This window comes from Pseudopipra pipra, chromosome 5, assembly GCF_036250125.1.
Source record: "Pseudopipra pipra isolate bDixPip1 chromosome 5, bDixPip1.hap1, whole genome shotgun sequence".
Taxonomy (NCBI): domain Eukaryota; kingdom Metazoa; phylum Chordata; class Aves; order Passeriformes; family Pipridae; genus Pseudopipra; species Pseudopipra pipra.
This window is the reverse complement of record NC_087553.1, coordinates 31,251,469-31,273,755: the sequence shown is the minus strand read 5'-3', so window position 1 is coordinate 31,273,755 and position 22,287 is coordinate 31,251,469. Positions and strand designations below refer to the sequence as shown.

General features: G+C 37.7%; 1 long non-coding RNA gene across 1 annotated transcript; it reads left to right on the top strand.

Annotated features, from left to right (window-relative positions):
- The first annotated feature begins 13,532 nt into the window (after positions 1-13,532).
- On the top strand, positions 13,533-15,673 carry LOC135415280 (uncharacterized). The gene is made up of 3 exons (XR_010431048.1): positions 13,533-13,610; positions 14,125-14,184; positions 15,564-15,673. It is a non-coding gene; the product is annotated as an uncharacterized LOC135415280 (long non-coding RNA).
- The last annotated feature ends 6,614 nt before the right edge of the window (positions 15,674-22,287 follow it).

Below are 22,287 nucleotides of genomic sequence, written 5' to 3'. Positions count from 1 at the left end.
CTTAGTTGAAAGCATCTGGAGATGGGAAAACTGATAAGGAGAAATATCTTATAAGTATGCTCTATTCTTACTCCTCCCTAAGCATTTGTTCATGGTTACTCTTTTATTCCCCTTATGTGACTAATACGTCTGTTCTAGAGCAAGCAGCAGTCACAAGTATCAAGGCCATGTTGCTGAGAACACAGCTGTGCTGGGTAGGACACGTCTCAAGGATGAAGGACCACCGCCTCCCTAAGATCTTGCTTTATGGTGAACTTGCCACCGGCTGCCGCAAGAGAGGAGCCCCAAAGAAAAGAACAAGGACTCCCTGAAACAACATCTCACCCTTGGCCATATTGATCAACATAACTGGTCTACTCTGGCCTCCAATCGGGAGGTGTGGAGACACGCCATCTATAACGCAGCTGATGCCTTTGAGAAAGCACGCAGGATCACTCTTGAGGAGAAAAGGCAATGCAGAAAGAATCGTGTCTTGCTGATACCACCTAAGGAGTCTTTCTGCTGTGCCTTTTTGCAACCAGACTTGTCTATCTCATATTGGCCTTTTTAGCCACCAACGCGCTTGTAGCAAATGTGGGTAGAGCCCTTCCCAAATCTTCGTTTGCGAAACCTAGCCATGATGACTCTTTTATTCCCTCCAGATACTTGTATTGTGCGAGGGAAATAATAACTTAGTTTGGGGAGGCTCAAGGGAGGACCATCAAGTTGCAGGGAGAGCTTATCTTGTCCTATTTTATCAGGGAATGGTTATTATTAGAGACAGAATAGTGGGCTAGATGAAGGAGAGTTCACCAGATCTGTATCGCCCCAAACCAGCACAGCAATCTATTTTCCAAGCCCAAAGGGAGACTGGTGACAAACAAGTTTAACCCTGCAAGTATTAGAGAGCAAATATACCGAGTCACCTGCCCCTGTGGATGCTATCAGAGACCTAGTCACAGCTGTCAGAGGCACTGTGGGATACCTGAGAGCACTGGTCAGCTCTTCACTCATCAAGTCCAGGTTCTTGACACCTGAATACTAAAAAAAGGCAGAGAAATGGGCAAGACAATAAGAGAGATGAAATTTATATATTTTTACAGGAAAAAAAAAAAAGTCATTTTGATGAGTCACCAGTTGTCATGGAATAGAGAAGCAGGAGAAAAATGCCAAACAGCTGTATATAAATCACTGGGCAGACCTTCAGAAAGCAGAGTTTCTGCAGCTTTAGCAAAGTGTCAATCTCTGAATTCAGGGCAATAACATCAAAAACATTGGTAATCCCGCAAGAATAATTTTTCAACTGGAGTAGGAAATGTGAAGACTGCTTCATGCTATATTTCAAGCCAACTGGGGTTTTTAAACAAAAATTATGTATAGATTACATTAGATTTTCCTTGAATTGACATACATAAGCATATATTGTCTTACATATCTGTCTGCCTTTGAATAGAAGTAAACTTGATAACACAGGTGGTCCCAGTCTTTCTCTTTGCTTGTAGTATTTTTGACTGACCATATAAATATAGTCAGCACTAATTTGCATGCAACCTTAGAATCTTAATACGTTTTAAAAAGGATGAAATCAATAATGTTCTGTAAGAATTAAGTTTTTGGCTAGAGATTTAGGGCATCAGTGTCCATGACACAGTGTCTTATATTAATCTTTACAATTCTAAAGAAGTATATCATTTTCTATTAAACTTAATAAGAGAGGCCAAAAGTACATAGAAAAGCTCTTTCTTCTTTCAAATGGAAACCTGTTGTACTTTTCTGCAAGGGATTATTTTACTCTGTTTTCAAATATCAGACCACACACTAATTTTCTTTCTCTAAAAAAAACCCATCTTACATTGCATGACCAACGAAACGAACACTGAAAATGAGTATCTGCTGCTTGTATATTTTACTTAACTGTTTTGTAAGAAAGTAGCCTACGTAAAAGCTTGACCCTTCGAATTATTTCAAAGATTCAATGTTGTATCTGATGTTTATGTACCTCTAAGAGCTTGCTTCTTTAGTAAGTGAATCATCATTAAAAGTTACAGAAGCATTCAGCAATGAGGGGCAGCATTTTCTCTTGCTAATTATGTCATGAATATAATTATCAAACTCAGTGAATGAACACATTTACATTCCCCTTTATGAGAAAGAAAACATCAGTATCTGGCCATACTTCATAATGTTATCTGTAGGGTTCTATTTTTTTAATTTTTATTTCATGTTGCTATAAGTAGAAAGACCAATTATTATAAGTAATGCATGTCAATAATTGAACCTCTCAAGAAAAATACTTCTTAATTACTGTATGCCTGAGCCGAAGAGAAGACAAAATAAAAAACTCTAAATCTCTTTTATGGTACTTTCATCAGATGAAAGGAAATCCCTATAAAGACTATGGCCAAAAACTTCTCCATAGTCTTTACACTCCTAGCCTTCTTGGAAGCACTGGTAAAACTCACTATAAACTCAGTTATGTTCCTGCCAAAATTCTGTGACAGCAAATATGAGATTCAATTGGTAATCATCAAAGTTATACTGATTTGGCTTATCTTCATTTTTAAAGCAAACTGAATAAACAAAAGATGCTATCTTTTCCATGCATTCCAAAGAAAAAACACATTTAGTTTTTAGTATACTTTCATATATCTCACTAGGATGAAGCGAAATCCCATGGAAGTACATGGAAGAGATTTCACTAACTTCAGAGAATTTGGATTAAGTTTGTGGTTTGACATCATTAATGTAAATGTCAAAAAGATTTTCAGCCATAAATAACATCACAAAACAAATGGATGTAGACTGAAAAGACAAATTTGTAAGGTCCAGATACTCTCCCAGTTACTCACACTAATTAGAACCTTATTGTTGCATAGACACATTCACTTCTTCAAGATTATTCAAGCTGTTTACAGCACTCCACAGCAACAAAGGCAGAAAATCTCCAAATAAAATTAGCCTGGAGAAAAGAACCTGCATTTTTGCCTTTATCAAATTAAGTTTCTATAAACATTGGTATGAACAGCATTTTGTTTTCACGGCTGCCAGCAGGAAGACAGAGTCTGAAGAATAATCTTTTGGCTGGGCTGTCCTGTGACCATTTTACATAGAAAAATTTTGCACTACATGAATGAATGTGTAAATAACATCTATTTTTATTTAATAGATGTTCTTTCAAGGACAGAAAGGTGCACTCAGGGCTAAACTACTAGACTTTTTTTCATCAAATTGCAGTCAACACAAACATTAAAATACATATTCATTAGTGAGGCAAACACTGTCCTTTAGGTACATGTATTTGTAGTGAACTGAGTTTCAAAACTAAATATTTTTTTCAAATTATAAATTCAACATTTTATTTCTAAATTATCTAAGCATTATTTATTATTAAAAACCAAACCAAACCAACCAACCAACCAAACAAACAAAAAAGTAAAAAAAAACCACAAAAAATAAGGAGACATTTTCTGGTTGAAGCAAGTTGTAAAACTCAATCCACCTCAATCTCTCTAAAATAAAAATGAAAAGGAAAAATGAAGCCAAGGATTTTTACTGCTACTTATTTCCCACAACTGGCTTGAAAGCACTTTAGAAACCCAGAGGACTTGATAGGATTTAAGAGACTTAGTGCCGCTTTGAAAATTTGACTCACAAACACCTGCCCTGCCACTGAGGTTTGGTTACAAACGTGTGTTTCCGTGTGAACGTGTACAGAGTCTGGAGGGATTTTTAGGGATCCATAAGCTGGCTCTGTCAGAGCTTGTACATTGTCTTGGGCCAACACTGTGCTGTGAAGAGGCACCACAGGATTGGGAGCACTGCCAAGGCACACTCCTGCCCTCAGCAGGGTTTGGTAGTACAGGCACAAGGAGTACAGCACAGTCACACTGCTCCTAGCTGGACACCAGTGGATACCAGCCTGGGATATTACACTGAATGGGGTAGAGTGGAGACTAGGAGACATTTTTGGGGTGGTGATGAAGGATCTGTACTAGAACATATGAGGCTTATGCTGGCCATTTTCTTTTCTGAATTTTCCTACACAAGTTTCCTGAAGATCTGGTTCTTTCCTAGCCTTGGCAGTGCTGAGCAGCCCAGGAGCTAAGGGCTTTTGTCATTTACAGACCTCATGTACCTTCACCTACGCAGTTCAGTAACCATTTTCAGAGCATATCTAATGGAACAGACCCTGCACTAATACACACTTTTTTCTTGAATTATGCTAAGAAAAAAAAGAAATTAAGGGGAAAAAAAAAAGCTACCCTAACTTTCCTCATAATGACCAAATAAGGATTCGTTTTCTGTGTGACATAACATCTGCCTCTTTTTGTAGAACAATGACAATTATATGGCTTTTCCTTTGACTCATCCTGGCTAGACGATGGTGGTTTGCAATGAAAGTGGTATTTATGTATTTATTTTCACTCAGAAAACAGACTGATGCTATGTCTGAGAGAACTACTTTTGGTTTGCTGTTTGTGCTGTTGTTTCTTTTGTTGTCTGTGTCATCCTTTATCTGTCACACCAGCTCACCACTTTAGTCATTTATTATTCTTAGGACCTTTTTTCCTCAACAGAATATGTTTTTATCTCTAATGGACTGTTTTACCAGAATGTTTCTGTGTAACAGATACATGCAAAAAGCATATTTTATGAAGTCATCATAATATACCTTTCATAATTTAAAAAGCTACAAGCTTTGTTTTGATTTTAATTTATATAATTGAGATGTCTCCTTTTTTTTTTTGGTGATGTAAATAAATCCAATGAAAAAAGTAGTAAAAAGGTAATTTGTTTCTTCACGTGTTGAAAATACCAGTAAGCAAAATATTAAAACACAGCATAATTTGTTTAAGCCATCTAACTTTTACAGTAGTTTAGACCACTTAGTAGGAAAAAAACATGTAAGTATTTGCTGAAACATTTAATATATATTATATAAAATGTCCATATGTATATGCTCTGTTTATGTATATATGTACGCATGTATATGCTGAAAATCCTGTCTGTGTAAGTGCATATGCATATGTGTGTGTATATTGCCATTCTGGGTGAGCATAGTTTGGCAAATTTTGAAACTGTTTGAAAAACATAAATTGCAGCTCATATACATAAATCCACCACCCAAGATGTGTGTTTTATCTGATTTTAGCAGATTCTGAGCTGCACATTGTTTTTCTTAGAAGGAATTTTCTGGTATTTTCTTGTCTTCAAAACACAGGCTCCTATTCTGGTTACACACCAGAGTTAGTTCAACTCTAGAAAAAAGTTATTGAAATAAAAGCATTTTCAGATTAATTTTAAATAGGATTTTTTGCAGCCACAGATTTTTAGGGCATACACTCATGCCCACATACTCCTGAGTTTTTTTTCTTATTTTATTTTTTAATAAGGGTATAAATGCACAGAAAAAATATAAAAACATAAATATATGAAATGAAATATGTTTTTCTATTACAAGCAATTGGACTTTCCTCATAAGAAATGGTTTTGGAAATATTATTCAGCTGCTTTTGAAATGTATTGATTAAATTATGTATAGTCAATACATTCTGAGGAATATATGCAAGTTACCAAATGCTTGTTTAGTTACTAGAAAATCTCATTAGCAGAGAAATAAAATAGCCCGTAAGTGAATCTCATTATTTGTCTCCCTCCTTCTGCCATGCCAATAACATTCAGAATTTCAAATTACATATTCTGATGAGAGGCACGCAGCAGGTGTGTGTGTGATGGGACTACTTCTGTTGGATGTTGATTACTCTCTGTGTAACATGAAAAGCTTCCTATTCCCACAGCTTTATGCAATATATCAATGGTAATGGATTCATAATCATTATCAAGCTTGATAGAGGCTTGACTACTGTGACAGATGTCTTCTCAATTTTCCTGTTCCGTATGTTCTTTTCCCTCTGGAACAATGCTTACATAAAATTCCAGTATTAATATATCTCTTTTATGTTGTTTTGTATCAATCATTCACTGCAGGGATCAATCTTTTAATTCAGATGAATAGGTAATTACAACCAAATGCCAAACACATCAGCAGAAATTCAGCAACTGTCAAGCAAACCATAGTGACCAGAATTATTTGTCTGTGCTAAAGATAGACCAGGGATATTATTGCACGTTTATGCACCTGAATAGTGTTTGCATCGGCAACAGTAATACTTATCTGGCATACTTGTCTGAGAAAAAGCAATAAGTAAATCCATTCTCTTTCCTGCTTATCATGAGATTAATGCAAATGAGTGTGCAATACTGCTGACCAAGTGCTGTCCTGTATTTACTGTGGTAAATTTCTGTAAATATATAAAACAACGAAAGAGCTCGATCATCCTCTAAGTCTTTCAGTGAAAAAGAAAAGAAACTAAACGCCATGTTTTCTTTTGGCAGCAAAGTTTTTCTTCCCTGAAGCCTTTATTTCCATGTGTTTTCCATGTTGGTTATTTGATAAAGAATTTCCAGAAAACTGCTGTGATGAAAAAACAGATGTATTCTACTTAAAAAAGATTCTTTAAATTCCTGAGTTTGATATTTTCCCCCTTTCTTCACTTTGAGCCCTGTCTTTGGGGTAAGCTAGATAGATTCTAAAGAGATCCTAAGGATTTCAGATCACCCATCTCAGCTTACAGTGTTGATGCACCCAGAGATCAACATTTGTGTGCTTAGCATATATCCACATACACTTTCCCCCAAAATTATTCCGCACTTGTTTAGTTGTAGTCTAAGACTCTTTTTTACTCTAACAAATGGTTCTCCTCTCCTGAGAACCTCCTGTGACCTGTGCAGAGTCTGAACTTTTCTGACATATAGTGATCTGACTACTTAAAAACTTTTACTGGTGGCATATCCACAACCTCCTTGTTCATCTCTTCAAGCATTTCATAATCTTTCTATGTAAGGTTTTCTAACACCTAAATAGCATTTCTTATTGCAATTTGAAGTAATCCGTTCCTATTTTTTACCAGTCCTGTACATGGACAAATATTTATCTTCCTCTTGGTAAAAAATGTTTATATGCTTCATCTGGTGTTTTCCCCTATGCCCTGACTAAGCCTTTGTAGACTTTAGTCTACAAAGAAGCGATTATTATCTGGAAAAGTAATAAAAGTGTTGAATGAAATTAAATCTGGTTCCTAATGTTTTCTATAGAATACTTATTTCCTTTCATGCCCTTGAATATTTCCATAAGTAACTAATCTCCAGATGTGCATATGCAGATAGGTTTTTACCTTCCTTACATTAGCTTCTTCAAGACTGAGTTCTGGGTTTGCTCTGGAGCATGCATTTAAAACAACTGCCTTCAAATATTTGTCTGACTGATTGTCCCATGATCTTCCCTGGGAACTGAAATCAAGCTGGTTAGTCTTTATTTCTTGACTCTTTTTAAAGTAACACAGTATATTTGTCTTTACATAATCTTTCAGCACATTGTCATTAACCCTCAATTTTCAAAGACAGTAGCTTTGCAATTGCTTCAGACAGTGCTTCAAACATCCTATATGAAATTGATCTGGTCCAACTAACTTGAAAACTCCTAAATTATATGTGGACTCCTTAACCTGGTTTTACCTTATTTTTCCCACCATTTGCCTCTATCTATCTACTTTAGGCACCAGTTCACTGCATTTTTGTAAGGGAAATTTAGATCATACAGTATAGAAGTCTCTGTTCCTTGTTTCTAGATCATATGTACAAACCAGGATACATGCCAAGAGAATTCCCAAACCAGTCAGGGAGCTGTCTAGTGAATATAAATAGCTCCAGGGCTAGGCAGTCCTGGTAAAAAGACAGATGTGGTTCACAGGCTGGGGATTACTTGGATTCTAAGTGCCTGAACTCTGGTTCAGGCAAGATTTAAGCAGTCTTAATTCCTATACTTGCTTCCTTCAGAAAGTCAACTTTTTATTAAAAAAAAATAAATTAAAGAAAAAAAATTTTACCAATGGTCTGCACATAGGCATCTCCTTTTCAGAAACTGAGCAATTCCAGGAACTGAAAAGATAAAACTAAAGTGAAAATTTATGACAACTCTGCACTTGGAACAAATACAGGATGTTTACTGCCGGTATTTTAATAGCGTTAGATCAAATATGCTAATATTTCTAGATAACTTCAAAACTGGAGAGGCTTTACACACTCAGGAAGGCTGGGCTCAGAAGTGATCATGGCCCTGAGGATTTTCAAGTAAGCAGATGACGTTTGTAATCAACAAATGCTAAGGCAATGCAGAGAATTAAAAAAGTACAGAAGGAGAAAACAGAAAAAGGACGATGAAGCAGTATCCATTTTGTGAAATCAGATTTGTTTTCCATTTTTCAACTTTCCTAAGTTTACTCTTTCAGACCACATGGAGCTGTGACCAGAGAGGGCTCAGCATTCATTGTTTTTCATTGATTTGAAGGAGCTCAGACTGTCAAAGAACTGGGGGCAAAGTAAATTTCTTCCTGGACCTGGATTCAGCTTTGAAAAGGGAAAAGGGGATCTGGACATGGGTTTCAGCTCACAGAGACCTGGGTCACGCCCAGAGAAACTGTTGGAGAACAGAAGGAGGAGCAGGGGCCAAGTTGCAACACCTGCATATGGCAGAGGTCTGCAGAGGAGCGTCCAGCCCCAGAAGCTGAACCCTCTCCCGGTGCTCACTGAGTGGTCAAAAACTTCCTGGAGCCACTTGAACCATGTGACAGGTCTATTGTCACTTTAACCTGCTGACTTCTCTTCTTTTGTTTCCCTCAGCAAAGTTTGAGAATGATATTGGGAAATACCCATGTGGGAACTTTTAAGATCTAATCTATGAAAATATTTGATTTATCAAGTATAATAAAAATAGTATGTCTATAAGGTCGAGTCAAGATCAAAATCCCTCTGTGCTTGCTATTGTTCAAAGTACAATGGGTCAAATTCAACACAGAAGCAGCCCTAAAAGCTGGCCTCTTTTACATGTTGAGCTGGGATTTGTAAAATGCAGTTGGGCCAATATTAGCAGATCAGAAAGCAGCAAATAAAGTACCTGCTAGGTTGAACCTACTGAGCATGTATGATAGCTGATGGGCAGGCCAGACTGGACTCCTGGGCTACCAAGGATGGACCTGTCATTTTAGGAAGTGGAACATTATTTTCAAATTTAATTCAAGTTGTTTAAAGGACTACACAGAGACTGCTAGGAGGCTTTTCTTCCCCGTAACAAGAACCCATCACAAGAGGAACTGTGCATCTGCACAGCCTTCCTCCCCATGCCTTCCCAAAAAGTCAGCATCTCTTTACAAGAGGAGGGTTGATGACATCCCTTCCAGCAGTGACAAACTGACCACTCAAGCACAAACAATCATGATGCTCTCCACCCTGGGAATGCCTGATTTCCACAAAGAAGGTTTGTGTTTATACCAGCCATCTGAGTCTTTGGATATGTATATAAACACAAGGGTACAAGTTGTGACACAGTTTTCACTTATTTAATGAAATTACAAGCCATATACTTAATTAAAAATAAACTAAAAAAAAAATCAAATTAATTTCAAGGAATTATTCCTCTCATCCATAAAAAGATCATGTCCTTTATTAATACAATCAGACTTTAGTTCCTCCTTGACTGTAAGAGGGTGTGCGCTATTCATTTGAGATTTTATTTTATCTCTTCATGTTTCATAATCAGTAATTCATGCTTCATTAAGCAATCACTGGCATATTCAAAAGGAGTCTGGAGACATAGACCAGACTTTAATGTTTAAATTGAGAAACTATTTTGTTTTGTTATTTAATCTAAAGTAAGACTGAAAAAAATGTATTGAGCATAATTGTCAAGCCATCACAAACCTTCCAGTTTTGCCTGCTATCAGGCACAAAAGGTGATCAGTGAACTTTTTTACAATGCATCTAAATTAAACTGTAATAAAACTAATGGTTTAGAATAAGGGAAAATCCAGAATGATCTAGTGATTAAGAGACTGTCATATATGTCGGAAATATGCAAGTGCAGGCTTCCCTGAAGCCACACCCCTATTAATACAGAATGTAACTGTGGGCACAGGTTGATTCTTTGTTAGTAGCCTTAACAACTGTCTATAATTAGGGGCCCAACAACAAATGACACTTTAAAAAGTAAAGAAGGAAATAAGATTCTACGTCATAATTAAATTAAACAGTTTTAACAAGCCCATGACTGAAGTTTTTGTACTTTTCTAAGATACAGTAGATTTGTTAGCATGAGCCATTTAGGATTTATTAAAAAAAAAAAAAAAAAAAAGAAAGGCTTTTGTGGTTATAATGCTCCACTCCACAGTGCTTGAAAATTGAGGCTTTAGGTTGTAATTCATGGTGCTGCATCTAGTGCCTATGGGTGTAGTTCCATTTTACAATATCTCTGCTGGCAAAGCTGGTTTGAGAGGTTCCCATTCTGAGGGTTAGGTTCCCACCACCACCTACATGAGTGTTCCCTTCTCTCAGTTGTGTTGATTCTTTGTGAAGCCATGCCACAAAACGGTATGAGGGATCAAGCAGCAGCACAGCCCTGCATAGACCTGTATATGCCCAGCTGCAGGGACGAGCGGGTTAAGGAAAGTAAGGGATTAAGAGAAGGTGACTTAGGGAGTGTGGGACCTTCTTTAACCAGGTTTGACCCTAGTGACAGTGGCAAGGAACACTGCACAAGTAGCAAACACCTGTTGGAGGGGGAGTGGGGGAAGAATTGATGTATGATTTCAGGGTAAGGAATGAAATGGTTTTTTTTTCTCAGAGCCTTATTTTTGGAGCGTTCAGTTCCCTGATGTGGTTCTCAGCACAGCAAGAGTGGTAATGGCTTGGGTGAACAAACAGTACACCCTGATGTGTAGGGAGGAATCCCTTAAGCAAATACTACTGCTGATTGTTTTGTATGTGGAAACTGCAGAGTAGGCTCCCTGTGGGAAGCAGTCAGTGGAGCTGACTGCCTGAGGCAAACCACCAGGAACCAGCACTCTGCAGCCCACCATCAGGACACATGTCAGAGAGAGCCCAGGGCTGATCCTCCACCAGGGTCTTCTGCTCTCTGTGAGTCACTGAGGGTAAGGGTATAGTGGATTGCTCTCCTGAACTCACTTGTCCAAATCCTGCCTGTGTCATATTTTAGTGCAGGGGAGAGGGTTGGGTCTGTCTAGCTACTACTAATCTTTTGCCTTACTAACACAAGCTGTAAAAGTGGTTTTCTAACACAATAGGTGGGTGTTCATATTATTATGGTGCTTAATCACAGTTTACATGACAGTTTATTGCACTTGGAACTATTATATCAGATCCATAATTTAAAAGTGCCATATGTTTAGAATTATTAAATTAGCATTTCATTAAGGCAAGGGATAAGGTGTGAGAGGTTTTTTTTCTTATTTACTTGTCATTTCAAAAATTATTTAGGTAGAAAAACCTAAAGCACTACTCAAAAAAAAAATTTTTCAAAAAAAAATTAAAAAAAAAAAAGAAAAAAAAAGAAAAAAAAGAAAAAAGAAGCACCAAAAAGAAAACAACTAACCCTAGAAACATCCATTACAAACTACCCTTAAATTTTAGACCTTTATTCTTCAAGCACCTCACCGTGACAAAAAATAAAAGTAATCAAGTTCTTTACCCTCATCTATACACACATCCACCCCTTAGAACTAAACAAATCTACCAAAAATTCAACATCATATCATTCACCACAGTTTTACTGAAAAATTGCGGTAGAGTATTCTTACCTAATGAGCAATGTACATGATGACACATTGGCTGCTTCTTCAGGATCACTCTCACAGAACAGAATCTCACAAGTAGCTGGAAATATCAGCCTTGTACTAGTTTTCGGAATTTACTAATGGTCTTGGGAAACTCTGAAATAAGATGATCCTTATGTCGCACAACTCAGCAAGCCTGTTCTGCACAGCAAGCTATTCAAGTACACGCTTACCTTTATATATATTTAATATATACATCTATAATATAGATGTATATATTATAAACATATGTTTATAGATATAAATAGATATATAAAAGGATCTTTTCCTTTCCAAGTCATGGGGCTTTTTATTCTAGATTCACTGAGTCAAGATCTAAGAGATGACAGAGAAAAAGCTGAACCCAAAAGACTTGATTGTTGAATTTTCCAGGGTCAGATCTTGCAATCAAAATTCTTTAAATAATTCTGGCAGCAATGCATATGGATTATCTCCTCAATGCACCAAATTTCTGCATGAATGTTCACAGATTGGATTCCTTGGGCTTCTTTTATAGAGCCTCTGACTTACATTGCAGTTTAAGGTTTTCTTGCATTAATACATTCAACAACATTTTTAAGCTATTTAAATCCAGATTAATTTCCTCTTTATCCTTAATTATATCCTTTCAAAACAAATTTCTATCTGTTCTTTAAAGTTTCCATCATCTTATTTTGGGAAAGAGACATAAAAAATGCAGTGTATTTCCTTGATAATTAAATAAAATAAAATACAACTCCACTTTATAAAATCTACCCTTTTCCCAGTTTTAGAGGAGCCACATTTCTTCCATTCTTGACAAGTAGATAGGCAAACTATTTTTGATCTTTATGAGACTCCTGTTTTCACAAAAGATGAATAAGAACTTTTCTCACACTCCTGGATTTAGACACATAGCCCTTTTTTTGACTGGACCTAAATCCAAAATGAAACAATACCTAAATGCAAGCAGCAGAATCTTCCAAGATTCATCTTAGTTATTATACATGCTTCTATCTTCCCTTTTGAATATATGTTTAAAAATAGGTTTAACATGTAAAAAAATAGGGATCTGGAAGCTAATATTTTTTTCACACTATGGTCACTAAACTACTTATTTTCTTTTTTGATTGCTATAAGCTCCCTACAAAATGGTAAAGTGATTCTGACAGACTACATATTTGCTTACGTAAGTTAAAGCAATGAGATTCAGGTCTTTCAGTGACAAGGGTGAGATAATATTGCTTTCCATGAAAAATATCTTGAAAGACACACTTGCTCTTCAGTGTTTTCCAATTTATTTTTAAAACTGAAATTAAAATCATGGAATCATAGAATCACAAAATGGTTTGGGTTGGAAGTGACCTTTAAAGGTTATGCAGTTCCACACACCCCCAAAAATGAGCAGGGACATCTTCACTAGATTAGGTTGCCAAGAGGCCCATCCAAGCTGATTGTGAATGTTTCCAGGAATGGGGAATCTACCAGATTTCTGGGTAACCTGTGTTACCTGCTAAACCAGTGTTTGGGAACAATGTAAAAAACTTTATTCCTTATTTCTAGTCTAAATCTATCTTCTTTCAATTAAAAGACGTTCTACCTTGTCCTATTACTACATGGCTTGTACAGAGTCCCTCTCCAACTCCCTCGTAGGTCCCTTTTAGGTACTGGAACGTGCTATAAGGTCTCCCTGGTACCTTCTCTTTTCCAGGCCAAGCAGCCCCAACTCTCTCAGCGTGTCTTCACAGGAGATTTGTTCCATCCCTCTGATCATCTTTGTGACATCCCTCTGGACTCACTCCAATAGGTCTTGCTTACACTGAGGACCCCAGATCTGGATGCAGTCTTCCAGGTGGGGTCTCACCAGGGTGAAGCAGAGAGGCAGAATCACCTCTCTCAACCTGCTGTCCATGCTACTTTTATAATAAAGTAATTTCCTACAAGACATGGTTCTAAAGAAACCTGTAGGAGCTGAAGAGGGAGTAATCAATGCAGAAAAGCTTAAGGGTTAAGGGCAAATATGTACATGTAGAAATGCTTGGGAGCAAACTTACATGCTCCAACATAGTTCAATTCAGTTCAGTCTCACATTAGATTAAATGAACTTTAAATGAACATTGTACTGACTTAATGCATTGGCTTTCAGTATTGGAGTGATCATTGTGGGAAAAATATCCAGGATCTGCAATCTGTTGTCTGCTGTTGACTGACACAGTATGGATTAACAGGGGGCATAGCACACAGGGTACTGAGCAGCATCAGTTTTCTTTCTTATTTCAGTGAGGTCTTAATTCAGTTACCCACTGACAATAATCAAGGATTAGCATTTCCAGCTGTTGTAACCTAGAGGGCATGGCATTGATCTGCACAGTGGGTAAAGTCTTATTTTACTGCCAAGTAGGGGCTGTTTTGGAAAGGTGCCCATCTATTGTTCCCCTTACAGGAGACAAGCATGGAAAATCTAGAGCCCAGGGAGAGACAGATAAAGGGTCTGCAGTGTACTGTGAGTGATGTCTTATTTATCATATTTCCATGGTAATCATGAAAAATGGTAGCTCCCATATTTCCCAAATTTTTAATACAAAATTTGGAAGGCAAAGGAATTCCAGAAAAAGAACTATCAAACCTCAATGAAAGAGAAAATAATGATAATTAGTATTTCCCAACTATCTGCCATGATTGTCAGACACATTGTTCTATCCGAAGTACAGATTACAATGCTTAAATAATTGCTTGTCCAACTCAAAAAATACATGTAGACTATGATAAATATTTGGCAGAAATTCAGAAAAATCTCATGTGGATATACTATGACCAATCATGAAATTGCATTTCCTGCCAAAAATGTCCATACATGCTGCAAGTCATTTATTTAATGGTAAATAGATTTTTTTTAGTTCCATTCTAAGATATAGGAAATTACTGTAAAAAAACCTCTATACCTCTGTTTGCCTGGTGTTCAAATCAAAGTTAGATCTGAAAACACAGCAGATGCAATTCTACTAAACCTTACTCTGTTACAAGGCTCCAAGTCAATGGGTATAGTGGCTGGCTCACAAGATAGAAGTATAGGTCAGTAAATTTACAGCTCAGAGTGAAATAGAAAGTATTTTGTAACAGTCTTTGAAAAATTATAGAATTTGATGCACAATTAAAAGCAGAAAATACACATGGCTAGATCTTCGTCAGATGTAAACATTTCTCAGAGGAGCTATACTGCATTCCCTAAGTTTTCTGGCTTTTGGTTTATTTTTAAGTTGAGCTGTCAAGAGAATCCTTTGTCAAACATTCTCAAGTATTCAAAAAACTATCTCATTGTGTGATGGTCACCTTCATGAAAATCTGCTATGCTTCAAAATTTACAAAAACTTGATGGTATGTCACAGCCCATGGCTGTACTGCCATACAGTGCCAGTATGCCGTTATGGTTTAATAAAGCAGGGTGTATGGAAGCTCAATGTAAATCATCTGGTAAATGCAAGGAATAGTGAGGTGATAAAGGTTGCTGATGGCAAAGTTATTCAGAATAATCAAATCTATAGTGAGCTGTGAAGAGCTGCAGAAAGCTTTCACATTACTGGAGAGACAGGGTGATAAAATTGCAAATGAAATTCAATGTTGATAAAAGCCAAGTGCTGAGGAAAAAATAACCCTAACTATATTTTCTAGTGGTACTCTACCTCACTAATACCAGCTGTCACTTTTTCAGAGATGATCTAATTATACCAATTTATCTAAATTCTGAGCAATCGGTCCGTTCTTGTCTTTATCTTTGAAAGCTGATGTTTTTCTTTCAGATCTAAAATCTTCTGTGTCCAAGAACTTGTTTTTTTTATTTTCCAAACCACAAAAGTTGTCTAATGAAAGATATTCTGCTCACAGATTTCATCCCACTAAACTGCATATGCATAATGAACTCTTCTCATTGTATCCCCTGAAGACATCCTTGTTTTGTCTAGACCCAAACAAGAGCCACTAATGAAATTTGTATATTAACGGTATGTACGTTTGCATAAAATATGGCTGTAAATCTGCATATTTTTATAAAATATAACATCTCATGTACCGGAAATATTCACACAGATTTATGAAGTGAGCCTCCAGCTGTAAAGAACATTTTATCCTCCATAAGTTAAGAATTTAGGTCTTCTGCTGAGAGGAGGAGATATTCTGGAGAAGGAGGGCAGGTTTAATAGTGCAGCAAAAGGCAGAACAAACTGTCTCTTGAATAAGCCACAGCTTGTGGGTGCTTCTGCAGGTCACAAATTCACAATATATTGTTTCAGAACATCCCAAGAATAAGAATATACAGTGCCATGTCAGCCACACAAGCCACTTAAAGGGCTGGTAATAAAAGAGGTATCTATGGAAAAAAGTCTACCATGTGCCAAAAATACTCTACAGCCTCCAGCAATAATAGTGGGAAATATAATTGAACCCAAACAGTCCCAATAAAGCTTATGACAACTCTAAATTTTATTTTACTACATTCATGAAAGTGATGTTGATGCCATAGTGAATAGTTCTCTGAAAGTGCCAGTTCAGTGCTCAGCAGCAGTCAAAAGGCAAATAAAATATGATGAACTACTGGGAAAAGAGCAGAGGACAGAACAGAGAGCACTGTTAAGCCACTGTATAAATATCTGATGTGTCCATCGCTTGAACACTACACATAGTTCTGTTTATGTCATCCTTGATGACACTATTTAAATACGGAGAATGTTGCCCAGGATGATGAGGTGTGTGGAACAGCTACCATTTTAGAAGCAATGGGAACTCACTGCAGAAATGTCTGAGGGAGATAAGAGGGCACTGTAGACAAATCCATGGAGGAAAGATGGATGCAGACTCCGTGAGAAATCCTTAAACCATTAATCACAGGAAGCACTCACTTTGGTTCACTCCTTTCCTAAGCACTGGAAATGGGCTCTGAGGCTCAACGTGTTGCAGTTAAGTTTTTCCCATGCTAGCACAGCTCCATACCAGTACATTCACACACAGGGGAGACGGAGAGGTTTGCTCTCATTTACTAGGGGAAAATTTGAACTCTAGAGTGCTGGAGAGTATTTCAGGATCTATTTCCAGGGTGCTCCAAGAGAGGTCTAAGCCAGAGAACTGATGGTCCAAGATATGCCTTTAGTGCATCACTCTGGTTAGGCAAGTCTTCTTTGTGGCTGGATTTAGGACAAGTTTTGTTCCCCCTGGCTTTTCCAAATAGAAAAGGCACTCTCATGACTCTTGGACAGTTTTGGTGCCCTGGTGGGAGATCTCACCTCATTACTGAAGGTTAATTCCAGTATCAGGATTTCAGGAATGTAAACAGGAAGATGAGCACCAGAAACAGATGTATCCCAGCTGCAATAACCACTGCCCTAGGAGCGGCCTAGGAATGAAGAACACTTTTATCATTCCTAGGAAACCATCAAGTCTTGTTAGCTTACCAGAAGAAATACCAGTCAGCAGATGTCTGTTTCAAGTATATTATATTCCTGAGAAGAAATGATGCTTCTTCTTCACATTAGCTCCAACAAAGTGCAAGTCTTGTCTACAGTCATTGCTAATGTGTGCTCTTTGTTCTTCCCAAAAGTGTGTGGTAGTGGTGGGGAGAATGTTTTATATATGCATTTCCTCACACTTTATGGATAAAATAGCCCTATTATGCATCATTAACGGATAACTCCTGGGACACAGGAATAGTAAATTAGCATCTAACTGGAAAAAAAAAAAAAAAAGAAAGAAGTTAAGTACACAGTCTCAAAAATATTGACACTGAATTTTATGGTTGGGTAATATAGATAAGCCACATGTAAGATAATTTTCATGGAGGTCTGAGCTCTGTGATTTTCACCATCCCACTGGAGGTGTTTGAAATGAAACTATTAAAAAAAACACAAAAACAACAAACAAACAAACAAAAAAAAGACACCGAAACAAAACAAAAAAACACCACAGTAGTAATTAAAGCCTTAAAGGTTTATGGGTTGAACACCATAAAGCGTTCATTCATAAAATTCCTGGCACTCACAAAACAGTCAAACTGTAGTCTGTGAAAATACTTTACATTTTACACATTTCTTGTTACAATTTTCCCGAGGTATTTATGTTTTTCCCTTTGTTATCTTGAGGGGGAAAGGAAGATAAGACAGTCAAGTTATATAATATAGGTATGCTAGAAGCATGGATACAGGACTAAGTTTTTCCTACTCACGTTGCTGCTGCAATCCAGCCTATATAAGGTGCAGATTGTGAATCCAAGCAGAGACCTAGTTTTGCTTTGTCTGCATGCAGTGGTGTGTTCACCAGACCACTGAGACTATAGTATATCTGAGGCTATAATATATTTTACTTTTTTAAGTATGCTGTTCTTTTTTTTTTTCTCTTCTAAGATAGAATTACAATAAACTAATGCCCTGGCTCTTTAAATTAGAAGATGGAATAGTTTAAACGGTATAAAATGCTTAGTCTGTGCTAAGATACATAAAGAGGTCACATTTGCCTGTGCTTAGTCTCTCACACTCACAAGCACATATCCACACACATCTTACAAGGATTCAAGAGGAAAATAAAATATTTTTAATTGTATTACCAGACAGCAGGATCAATGTCCTGTCTTTTAGATGGAGGTAAGTTCCATGGGAGGGCTGTGATTGAATGGGAGAGAGCTGCCTTTTGTTATGTCTACACAGACTTGCCTTTAAGCAAGGTTGAAGTTTGCCTTGGCATGCAACCAGCCACTTCAGGGTTGCATCCAAACTTTTGCTCTTTTCCTGTTAGGCAGATCAACTAGTGGGCAGTTCCTGCCATTGGCAGGGTCAGCTCTGGGTGAGGAAAATGTGAGTCACCAGATCAGCCTGGCACATGTCCTGCTGATGCAGGACCGATAGTGTGACTCCAGATGTGAACAAGTGGTTTCTGTGACAGCCTGACCTGGACCACCTACCAGGGCTCAAGGGTAGTGGACATGCTCCAGCTCTGGACTGGGAGCTGTGTACTGCCCATGTGGCAGAAGATGGCATGTGTTTCACAAGAGCTGCTCCAGCCCAGCCCTCTGGGAATGCAACAGCTTGGGAGTGCAAGTTTTACAGACTTTTCCACAAGCCTTGCAAAGAGCTTTTGCAAGCTCTAATAAGAACTAAGTCATCCTGTCTTCTGTCCATGATTCTTCTTTATTTGGCAATGTTTATGAACCCAGTTTAGCAGCACTTGGTGAGGACTCTGAAACTCTTTCCCCTGTCATGAATGGATAGAGATTTGGGTCTGCTAAAGGTAACTACTTATGCTTACCAGTCAGTTATGGGAAATAAGCACCATTCTTCTATGAGAAGGAAGTACAACTATACCATACCAAGAAACCATGCCCCTCAGGCTTTCAATATTCTTCCCAATGAATTAAGTCTTATAATTACCACCTCCACCTGTGAGAGCTTGCTAATATTGCATGGGTAAGACTCAGAATTTAATATCTCTCTTTCAAAAAAGCAATAACAACAACAAACAAACCTCTGTAAACAGCCTGTGGCTTAGAAATGATGCTGTGTTCCTGACACTGTTACCTTACATGCAAATATTTTTCTCTCCTTTACTTTATTTTTTTTCTTGGTTTAATCAGCTGGTAACATGAATATGTAGCTGATCTAACACAAATAGATCAGCTATCCCTATAGACATGTCTCATCACAGCTTCTTAGGTAAAAGGATCAGAAGGGGATAAAAAACAAAGGATTTGCTCCTTAAGAGGAGTATTGCTTCATCTGGAAAGACTGAGAATAGAGGACTGAGAAACTTTCCTAATGTTCAACCATGACACCCTTCTGCCCAGTTGTTTTAGGCTCACAATATTTTCCCTCACTATCTGAAAGAGATGTTGTAACAATTATAAACTCCTTTCAGAAGAGCTGCTCTTATGAATAAAGCATCATTTGCACAAACAGGTAAGCTATAGAGTAAGGGTAATTACTGGATCGTTATTATAACCATATGGATGTTATGAGTCTGGTATTCCCTTCAGAGCCAACAAGAGTACCACAGACATGGTATTTGTTAGAAACCCTCAAGGCCATACACCAGGTGGTATTCCCTTCATGGGTTCAAGAGTATCATGCAACTGTGACCTTGCTTGTTCTGTCCCTGGCTTGTCCCACATTCATCCAAGAAAGTGGATTAATACAACTGTGCAGCATTTGCCATTTAGTTCCTGCAGGATTGGTTCAGTAAACAACATGAATTTATCAGAGGAGAGAATTAACAACTACTCTTTTCTCTTTTCATGTAGTAACTATAGAAATTGGTTTTGGCACCTCTAGGTTGTGATGAGAAGACAAAACTCTAAGAGGAATCCAATGACCCTAAATTTAAGAAATAATTTGAATAGCACAGAGGATGAGGTCTAGATTCAAAAAATCATGAAAGTAGACTGAAGAATACCTGTTGATAGGAGAGGATTTTCTGTACTCTGGGGCAGGAATTTTGTGAAAAATTAATGTGCAGCAATGATTGCCATAGGAAAAATTTGGTATTGCATTAAACAGTAAATTACTACCTAGCTGTCACTTTTTGAGCAAACATTGCTTGACTTTGTAATGTTTGATTTTTTAGAATATTTTTCTCATTCTCTACTATTGATCTGGAAAGGCCATTCATTCTGAAAAAAAGAATTGGAAAAGCATTAGAAGGCTCTTTTTCAGAAAAATATTTTTCATATTGTGGGACTTAAATAAAACAAAGGTTGTTTTTACTGATATTCACTCAGTGCAGTTTAAAATTTTAAAAAGTCAGGAAATAAATTGTAGGGACAATTTGTCTTTCTCCTAGATAAGTGTCCTGTCATAGATTTATTTTTATCTCTTGGATAGGTTTTATCCTTTTTACAAGGTTACTAGCACCAACTCAACTTTCTGCTTCAGTATTAGTCTTTCAAAATATTGTCTGAACCACAGTTTCAACAGCTAATCATATAGTGTCTTGTGAAATACCTTCATAGATAGTTGAAGTTTATAAAAAATCTTTGAAAACCATGAAAAGTAAGAGGTTTCCATAATATAAGTTCTTTTCTTTCCTTTGCTGGCATATCCTATGTTTAGGAAACATAGATCTCATGAGCAATGATTTAAGAGAGTTTTTTTGTTTTAGGAAACAACGTAGGATTTGGTATTTCTCCTTTTCTAACAATGATTTCTAGCAAGTTTGTAGCCTAAAAATATTTTTCACAATTACATTATTACTTTAATATTATTTATTACTTTAATGAAAATATTTAACTATACCTAAGTAGTTGCTTCCACAGTCAACGTGCCTGTGGCTCATGTAGTTCATCCTTTGTTAGCAATACTTCATGCAACTTGCTTTCTGCTTGAGAATTAGTGCAGAATACACGGGAAACATTTTGCAGTCTCTCCTTGATAAGAAAGCCTATGCTCAGCTCAGGCAATCCCAGTGAAGTGTGCTCCCTCTACCACAGTCCTGAGGGAAGGTCAGACACCTAAAGGTCCTATTCATTTACTAGATGCTAAATTCCTTTCTCAACACTTATATCTGAAACAGCGGCAAGCTTCCAGGCGTTTCCCCTTGTTGAGCACGTGAGGTGATGAGCTGAGAGGTGAAGGACCTGTAAGATCTTGCTTTACGGTGAACTTGCCACTGGCTGCCGCGTGAGAGGAGCCGCGAAGAAAAGATACAAGGACTCCCTGAAACAACATCTCAGCCTTGACCATATTGATCACCATAACTGGTCCACTCTGGCCTCCAATCGGGAGGCCTGGAGACACACCATCTATAACACAGCTGTCTCCTTTGAGAACACACGCAGGATCACCCTCGAGGAAAAAAGGCAACGCAGAAAGAACCGTGTCTTGCAGAATATACCATCTAAGGAATCTTTCTGCTGTGCCTTTTGCAATCGGATATGTCTGTCACGTATTGGCCTCATAAGCCACCAGCGTGCCTGTAGCAAATGTGGATAGAGCCTTCCCAAATCTTCGTTCGCGAAGCCCAGCCATGATGAGGAAGGGCAGTAGAAATACCACAGTTCAGTGTCTCACCCATTTACTTACAAGTTCTGATACTAGTTTTGTCTAAACTTTATTTCTTTGTTTGATCTTGCTCCCTTACAAGAAAGCCTGTTATACAGAATCCATAGCTATTTGCCAGTGAAAACATCATAAAATCCCTTCCAAGTGTGCAAAAGGGAGGTGCTGGAAGCTATGGGAGGGGTAAAGGTAGATACAGGCAAAACATAGGATTAAGCCTTTTCTTACCATAATTTATAATTCTACTGACATCACTGTGTTAGCAGCAGGACAACACTCTTCCACTTCCCACAGAGCCAGTTTGGCTTTTACTGGGCTCCAGGTCCATCAGGAAAAAAATTTTAAAGACAACTAAGCAGAACAAAATACATCCCATGAATCCTCACAGCCAAATCTGAAGCACTCTGTGCCCCATCCATGGTGCTGGTGAGTGAAGGAAGCCAGGAGGGCTGACACCAGGGCCCCAGCAGTGGGATGGGAGGACAATGAGAGGCAACGCTGCCAAGAGCAGACTAGGCTGCAGCTCAATGCCAAGGGGCATCCCTGTGCCCTGATTCCTCAGTCTCCCCAGAAAGACTGGG